Genomic DNA, 9,246 nt, shown 5'->3' with positions numbered 1-9,246 from the left:
AGGTTTTACAGGGTAAGTTAGGTTAAAATGTGACTGGGCAAACTGCCTCCTACTTAATTTGGAAGGTTGGAGGCTTGAGTCTCGGTACCTGAACCCACCCATTACCTGTGATGGCGGCGCGTATACACGCAGCGGCCCAGGGCCCTTGGCTCCAAACATAATTTCATTGTACGTGTCACAATGACAGTAAATAAAGCTTCTTCTATTAATTAATGCTGTTGTGGTTCGCTGTGCTGTCCACTTTCCACACAACTCTGGCAGCAGGAGGTGTGCGCCTTCATGAACTATCATCTCGACTATTTGGAGTTATGAGGGGTGCAAAGCTAATCCAGAAGTTCCCAAGATTAAACATTAAATGGTTGAAATGAGCAAAATGAGCAGCCATGGGGACTTTAATCATGTCCTGTCCAGTCTGAGAAGCTTTCAGCCAGTAAAGCGTGTGCCTACCTTTACGTGGGCTTACAAAATCTTTGGAATGTTGATAGCTGAAACAGATTCTAACTCTGGCACAGGATGATGATGCCATTCCTACTCACACCTACAGTACCTGGTTTTAAATGGCCAGGTTGTTTTTCCTTTAAGAAAACAGTTGTGTGTAATCAAAACAAAAGACCCATTTGAATTACTGCAAAAACTGAAGAAAAGACCAGGAATTTAGAAGTCTAGAGACCAGAGACCACCCTACTGGCTTTAAATTAGGAGATCTGAAAGCAGAAAAGGGAGATCATAGATCATGCTTGGAGTTTAGCCTATCAGATTAATCCCACTTCCAAAGCTGTTGTCCCTGCAGGTTATCTGTTTTGATCAGTGCAAATCAAATGAACGCAGACATGCTTCTTCTTACATTTACGGTCAGCTTTTATGAGAATTAACTTCCAAACACTTTCGGCTCCCCCTGACAGTGTACTGTGGGAGTGTGTGTGGGAACAAGCTGTTTAAGGCTGCTCTGTTAACATGCACAGTAGAACTGTTTTCTATTGATTTCTAGCTCAGGATTGAACAATGTACAAATATCACCCCGGGAGTATCACTCCTCCTTTGGTCATATCCAATATCTGCAATTACTTAGACTGACTTTAATGGCACCAAGCTATCTTCCAAACAATAGAGATACCTCACAGCGGTGACACCGTTGTGTTTGTGACGGCCTCCTACAACAGCATATCTTCTGGTGATCATTTGTCCATTGCACAATCTCTGGAACAAATATAAAAATAGACACTATTCAAAATAAACAAGATAATTCTTGAAAAATCTGCTGTGCTTTGTCTCACATGATATAAGTCAGAAATTATCAGTAATCTAACACTCCCCCACCCTGCCCTTTTTGCCCCGTGGGAGCCAAAACAACAAGTTCAAACACATCTCAGTGCAGCCATAACGAGATGCGATTGTCCTGTGTGTTGCAGACGACCACAAAACATCATCAGGGGCATTTTCCCATAATGCCACGGCAACCTACTGTAATTAACATCTGAGAGAGCTGCATTCACGTGTGGTAAGAGCTCCCTGGTGTTTGATAATTTCCTGGCACTTTACAGAACTGCAAATGCAACCTTAAATTGCCACATGCAGGAGTTTCCTCTTGGCAGGAACATGATGATCCAGCATGCTATCAACATCTTGGTTCAAATTACTGTCGCTGGGCAGCAATTAGATTTACTGGATTAGATGCCAAAAGTGATTTTCTGCCCTAAAACCAAGGGCACTGAACAACAGGCACTACAGAAACTGAGCAGGTTAAGATATGTACATTTTGCTTTTTGGAGTTTAATTTAGAATCCAAGGCAGAGAACCGTTTCCAGGTTAATAATAGGTTTCACACCATGAGTCATTCGGGTTTTCCCTCCTGCATGCAGTTGTAAACGTTTCTCCCATCATGGCCCTTGGTTCTGTCTGTCAGTCTCTGTCACAAACATGTTATCCTATACTTAGTATCACTGTCATTTAGTCCCCAGGGCATTTCTGGCTTTTTCCACTGGTGCTGGGAACTGCACCCCCACTCTCCACTCCCTCCCAGCTCACTAATGAATCATCTGTCATGCAGGTTCATCATGAAGCTATAATGCAAGTATGGTGTTCATAGGAAGATCCGCAGTGCTATTTACAGCAGGCAAACATTTATCAGTACTGTGATTAGAAAGTGGTGTAGAAAGTCTCCAAAAACTCGCACCAAGGAGCCGCAACACGATGGATGTAGAAAAACATGTCACAGCCCTCAAATTTGTGAAGAGATGTTGGGAAGCTGACAGAGCTTGAAAAAATCTGCCTAACTTTAAGCCCTAATATTGTTTCAATGAAATGCAGTTCTGAAAAGATCCAGAGAGTGATGAAGGTGACAAACTGAGGAAAAGAAAAACAGGAACAGATTGAAGCAATGCGTCAAAGATAATTTGAAGAACCTTTCTTATAAAATATTACAGAAGACGATTAGGGCCACTGTAAAAAGAATTCAGACTTTTTTCTGATTAAAGCCAGAATTCAGAGAGAAAAGTCAGAACTCAAATACATTTTTTACAGTGGCCTTAATCATCTTCTGGAAAATATGTTGTTGCAGCTTAAGATAAATACAAATTAAATGTGCAGACAATGAAATAAAATAAAAATTAGAGGTTTAATGTAACATGAAATTGGCAAAGTAGGAAAAAAGTGAACCATGTGATTTAATAAGCTGGTTTTATTGCAGGATCATATTGTGTCACCATTCCATGATGTGTACAACAGCACGAGTGGCTTTGAGATGGTTCTATAAATTGAAAGGGAGACCGAATTATGCTTCAGTGTCTTCATGCTAGTTCTCTCTCCTTATGTTTAACCCCACCCACCAAAGCTGCGGCCCTTCGTCCTTCCAAATCACCTGGAGCCTCTGGAGGAGATTTTGTCAATGACCACTTCTCTCTCTCTTCTTTTGAAATGAACACAAACCGATGCCATACATGCACCAGGAATCAAGAGATTTCTGCCAAGCTGCAACTTTAGTTTCACATTTAAAACTGCCCAAGGCACAAAAATAAACAAATAAATAAATAATACTGCGAATGTACAGTGGAGAAGAGCTATGTGTTTGCCAAGCAAGGTCAGAGCCGTGCAGGGAGGAGGCTGAGTTGATGTCATCCTCAAGCTGACTACACTCACATTTGTCCCAGATGGATTTCAAAAATATGTATTTAATAAAATACCCATAATTTCTGAATGAATGCACAGACCCACTGATAGTTTGGAGGCAGATAGCTGATCTGATTACTTGGTTTTATATATGTGTATACACACACACCCTCAGAATCCCAGGTGACCATTTCATTAATGCAGGTGTCTCAAATTTAGGCAATCAGTGAAACCAGCGCTGTTTACACTGTCTCACCACAACATAGCACACTAAAAATGGCTATAAGAATCTTCTCAAGATTTGTAAATGTCATAAAATAATTGATGAAATTTTTATTGTCCATGTCTTGCACTGGCGCCTGTTATTTTTCTGCAGCCATGAGCACCTCTAGATCCAAACAGACGAGTTTAACTGTCTGGTGGATGAAATAATGGATGAAATGAACTGATATAATTAGACATTATCGGCTCCACCCGTTGATGCTGATCATAATAATCAATCCCTCCAGAATGCTGCAAAAACAGCACAGTTAAAATGTGTAATAATTTAGTGTTGCCTAAAAGCTAAAAATATAAAAAACAGTCTGTCAGCTGTTAAGACAATGCTGTACTTTCAAGAACTTGCTGATAACCATATGTTAATTGATCCAGAGAGTGTCTTTAAGGATCTTAGGAATGATTCATTTATAGGCATTTCTGATGGTTTTTACTTGACCAGTCTAGTTTTTTTTTTCCAGTTTCTGTAGAAAACAAGCTAAACCCTCTAATGCTCCTGAGTTAAATCTTTCATTTATCCTTGTTACCAGCAGTGCTGTGTAGTGCTGCCACAGCTTTATAAACCAAGTGGACTGGAGACAGTTCAGGTACGGTAACTTGTTCAATTAGAGACGTTTGTTGGACACAGGGAGTGACTGAAAAGGTAGTTAGCAGATCAAAGGAAATAGATTTGTAGAGTTTATGCACTTTGCACTTTAATTTCAAGCCAAAAGCTGCATTAGATGCTAAATAAATAAATAAATAATCCAATGATTCTCCCAGTTTGTCCGGTTTTGTGAAGGCCTGGTTTGAAGATTGGCTGAATTTGCATACGTAAATCGTATGATCACAAGACTGCAAACGCACTGAACAATGCCTTCGCCTGGCTGCAGACTCTTTCTGGCTTTGGTGACCTGAGTTTGTGCTTACACCTGCGTTTTCATGCAGATCCAGGGAGCTCAGAGTTAGTCTGGTCTGCCTTTTAAAGTTAGTTGCGACAGCACTTGGCAGTTGCTTCCTGTTTCTCTCCGTCTCTCCTGCGTCTGTCACTTGGCTTCGGTCAAACAGTAGCCAGAAAAACTGTTTGGTTCTTTGGCTCAGCCCGCTGAGATTTAATTTTACTAATGAGATTGTTTCTGTTGCTGAGAGAATGTTTGTTTAACTACATTACATTTAACTCTTTTAGTAGCTTTTTAATGCAGCTTATTAAAAACAGCTTTGCATTATTTCCTGCCTCAAATAGAAGTTTAAACATAGATGCTGTAGAAGCTGTTTGTTTTACAAATATTAATAAAAGAAAACAAGGCAACAAATAGAAAAATGGACAGACCCTCACAGGACATGATGAAAGGGCCTCCCCTCACAAGGCAACCTGGATTAAGTGTGTAGTTGCACCGTGGAGCACATTCAAGAGACAAAATATTTAATTAGAAGCAAGATATTGCTTCCTGCTCCCTGTTTGTTTTGAGGTGAGATGTTTCTAAGGCTTTGGGGATTTTTATCTCATCTGTATTAATTAGTTTTTTCTCTCTGTTGTTTTGTTGTCTCATTATTTTGTTTATCTGCTTCACTTATTATCGTGCCAGTAACAGCACTGAACCTCTTTGAGACAATTCTTTCCAATGAAACATGACTTCAGCACTCACTTCAGCATATTTGCATTTGAGAATTACTAAATTCCTACAATATATGCTTCACAGTTGGTCATATTCATCCTCAAGGTTTTAAAAATCTCACTGGTTGTCAGGCAGGGTTTGCTTCAAATCTTGGCCACAAATGCACTCGTGCTTATGATTTTATAATGGCCTCACAATTTTGTAAAGTGTTTGAACTGCAGTTTTTCTTGTCTAATTGCTTCTCTCGCTTTCTCCCTCTTATCTTTTTGTCTGTCCCTTACTGCCTCTGTCTAGCCTGTTTCCTTTCCCCCAGTCTCTGTCCTCCCATCTGTCTCTGCCTCACTATCTCCATCCATCTGTCTCTTTTGAAGATCTATGCTCACTCTTGATTTACTGAGGTATACTACATGCATACAAAGCCCCTCTAAAGATTAGTGATGCTATCACACTCTTTTGCATCACTTCAAGGGAGAAATCCCTCCTCAGATTCAATGGAGGACAGATTCTTAAAAGAAGACCATCTTCAATTTATAGTGCCATGACACAGCGTTAACACACGAAAAGAGCTTTTAATGTGAAAAAGCTTACTTCACATTGACTTTGCCTTTTTTTTATTAATCGTCACTAGGCAACTATAAAAATGTGCCTATTTACACAGGTTTTTAATCTAGAAGCTCTTTTCTTTCATCCATTTTTCATATCAGATTAAAATGATTATTAACGGCCTGTAAAATAAAGGCTTACCATAATTTTCAGAAACTTTATAACCCACTATTCTCCAAATGGAGATGTATTGATCATCCTAACAGGACACCTGTAAGCAGCATGCTTTTCCTTCAGTAACCTGCTGTGACATTCGGTGTACATCAGGTATATTTACAAAAACACCAGTTATGACCTAATGTGAATATGGCAGGACTAATTACTCAAGATTGATTTTGGTGAAAGTATTCTATCCTCAAAATTGATTAGGGCAAGCCCTTTTATTACTTTTTCGTGCTTTAAACCTGCCAACTTAAACATGTTTAAGGTTCAGACAATAGCGTAGTTAAAACCGAGGCCTACGCGTGCAGATATTCTCACTTATTTGCTGAATCAGGCTCCTCTCATCTCATTTCACCTCAAATAATCCCCATTATAGCTCCACCCACCTTGTACCTGAGCAGAGGTCTAATTATCCAGAATAACTGGCAGCGCCTGTGAGAATGTGCTGGGCTTTGACCTTTTTACCTCACTGCATAAAGATTAACCTACTTTTTCAGGCAACACATTTTGACTCGTCAGAGTTGGAAATGCACAGGTGTGTCTAATGAAATAAATGGCTGAATTCCATTTAGCTGCTCTGGTTTCAGGGTGATGTGGCCTACATGCTGCCTGACTGGCACACTTAATGTTAATGGAAACACCTGTTTTACTTATGACAAGTCCTAGAATATACAGAAAACACAACATGAACAATTTTTAGGGAGGCTTCATTACAATTAATAGTTAAGCACAAAAGAGAACAACATGATAAACACGCAGGCAGTCGTTGTTCACATTTACACAGTTGCTTCCAAAGATACCAGCTATGTCAGCTCGGAGTTTAATGTGCTCGTAGGAGACATCTATGCTGCAGAGCCTTAAACATAACTTCACTCAGTGGAATGATCATAGCACTTCAGTGAAAAGCTGGAAGACGTCGATACAGAACACTGCCCGGCTGTCAAAATAAAAATGTTTTCCATCTTTTAAGTCTTTTTGTGAACCTGTCACATGACCTCATTTTTGACTTCAGATATGTTCAGTAGCCAAGAAGAATAAGCGCTTCTAAATTGCTGCAGCATCAAAGCGCACCGTATATATGTCATCCTGCTTTGAGCAATAAAGCGTGACCTTGCTGCATAACTCAGTATTTTGATACATGCGAGCTCCGTGTTCGCTCCATCAATCGTGGCCGTCTACCAACAGACCAACCAACAAGAACATATTAAAAGTGGCATCCGTATACCCGTATTGCCACATACAATCTAAGGCCCTCTGTTTATTGAATTATATATCTTCTTGGCCTCGTTTAGAGTTGCCTTTGTCACCGCGAGCGATCGATACGCTGGCGCTGCTGAGGCTAACAAGGGGCTTCGTCTGCTGTGGCCAGCACTCCCGCCTGTCACCAGATGGTATTTATTACGTGCTTTGTTTTAACATCCATTCAGTATGAGTGGAAATCAATTTTTCATTTGGACCTAATTGTCTCTGTGCACTGGCAGCTCAAGGCTCTACGGCCCTGAGCCTGAGCTCCCCTCGGCGTTACGGCGGCCGGGGCCCACCCCACCCTCCACCCAGCTGTATTTTATACCTAATTACACATGTCTGAGGCTCACGGTGAGGAGTACAAAGCTGTGGGGAATTGCTGCAGCGGCGGAGGGCCGAGGGGACTTACTGCTGGTATCTCTCCGGTACGGATTTAGTCATGCTCGCAGTAGCTGTGCGCTGCTCTGAAAGACACTCAGTGACCCAGACTCGCTCTGCCTCTGGTGTTTTACATCACTGTTGAATGCTTGGAGTTTGTGAGGAGCTGCACAGCTTAACGGCTGCATGATGAAACTTCGAGTGCAGCCGAGTTAGAGTAAGGACAAGGATTTCAGGCTACAGAATACTAAACAGAACCACCGCTTCTCAGTTGCTGTTGTGTTTTTTTAACCATTCAAACAGACACTGGAAATCATTCAGATGTTTGCTTCATTAAAGTGCCTTTAATTTAATCTCCATTTTAAAGTTTTGCTATACTGTACATATTAGCTTTGGTAAATACTCTCTTGGTAAGCACTCCATCTTCCACCCCTAACCTCCTTAAAACACTTATACAACAGGATGAACATATGCTTTATTTCATAATTATCTGAAATGTTGATTTGTTTGATGGATGGAAATGATCTCACAGCCAAAAAACTTTTGAGAAGAGAGGAAGGTTGAGCCATAAAGGAGCAGCCAAAATGAGGTTTTACATAGCAAATGATAACACATACACTCAGTTAGCATTTCATTTATTTATCCAGACTTAATGCATTAAATCCTCCTTCATGAAGGTGATAACATTCAGTTCTTGCTGACACTGATTTAGAGAAGTGTTGATTCAACTCTATGGTTTTGGGGAGGATGTAGTTTGTGGTGCTGCTGAACTGTCACATGTTATATTGACAGTTATTTTATCCACCACATTTATATCAGTGCCGTCAGACTGAACAACAGAAACTGTGTAATAGTTCAACAGCGACACAAAGTGAATATTTCAAATGGAAATTTATAGCAGGAGAAATGCTTCAGGAGCCAAAGGTTTTTCTTCTGATACTCAGACTCTGTAGTAGAGAAGTTAAATTTAAATTCTTGTTTGATGGTTTTAATTCTGGTCAGTTTTCTTTTCCTTCTGCTGTTGTACTAGGTATCTGATACTCTGTTCAGTCACTGCTTATCGGGGCATGATTATTGGCCACCGAGGGTGAAAATGCCTGCAAGCGTTTTGTGATCCGGTGAAAAAACACAGCTTTACTGTCAGATATGTAACCGGAGATTGTTTGAGTCAAACTCATCCACTGCTTTTTAAGGTTGGCAGGGCTTTCAGCTGTGAGGTGTTTTACAAATCTTTGTTTTGCTGGTGTTTTGGTTGTTTCTTCCTAACACAGCGGCAGGTGGGGCAGACATACATCTGCACTGGATCAGTACTGCAAGGCTTCAGTAAGTGTGGTGTCATAGCCACAGGTTGCTTCTGAGCACACCCAGTTTTGCAGATTTCATACATGGAAATAAATCCTCTGTGAACCATTTCAGCTGAGAGAACCTTTCCTCCCCCATTTGATTTGGAATTGTTTTTTTGTTTTACAAATCCACACAGCTCCTTTTTTATGAAACCTTAATGGACAGTTCTTAAGCCTCCCACACTGCTGATAAATCTCTTGTGGCATTTGAATCCCTCGAAGCTGCTGAGTACTATGGCTTTACAGCCTTTTATGAAAAGCATGTACTTTTAATTCAGCCTTGCAAGGCTAGGCCTCCATTCACTCCTTAAAGCACATGAATATGATAAGATAAAATAAAGTAAAGCTAGTTCAGGCTTGCCCTGTGATAGACTGGCAGCCTTTCAGTCCCGCTTTCACAGCCAACACTGGATGGTTTTCACAGGGAAGGTTAACACACACACACACACACACACACACACAGAGCTCTTGCAGTCATTCAGGGAAACTAAAACACTATCTCCACTGTTACTGGAAACAAAAGTGTAGCTGGATGAGAT

The 9,246-nt window shown here is 40.6% G+C and overlaps 1 long non-coding RNA gene across 1 annotated transcript in view; it reads left to right on the top strand.

Annotated features, from left to right (window-relative positions):
* The first annotated feature begins 6,804 nt into the window (after positions 1-6,804).
* Positions 6,805-9,246, top strand: part of LOC109967093 (uncharacterized) — a 3,611-nt gene continuing 1,169 nt past the window's right edge. Inside the window, exons 1-2 of the long non-coding RNA XR_002275884.1 lie at positions 6,805-7,132; positions 7,223-7,581. This is a non-coding gene — a long non-coding RNA (uncharacterized LOC109967093). The remainder of the gene's footprint in view (positions 7,133-7,222; positions 7,582-9,246) is intronic.

The sequence above is a fragment of the Monopterus albus genome, unplaced genomic scaffold (genome assembly GCF_001952655.1).
Source record: "Monopterus albus unplaced genomic scaffold, M_albus_1.0 scaffold125.1, whole genome shotgun sequence".
In the NCBI taxonomy this organism is placed as follows: Eukaryota; Metazoa; Chordata; class Actinopteri; order Synbranchiformes; family Synbranchidae; genus Monopterus; species Monopterus albus.
The sequence above is the reverse complement of the archived record's forward strand: the minus strand, read 5'-3'. Positions and strand labels throughout refer to the sequence as shown.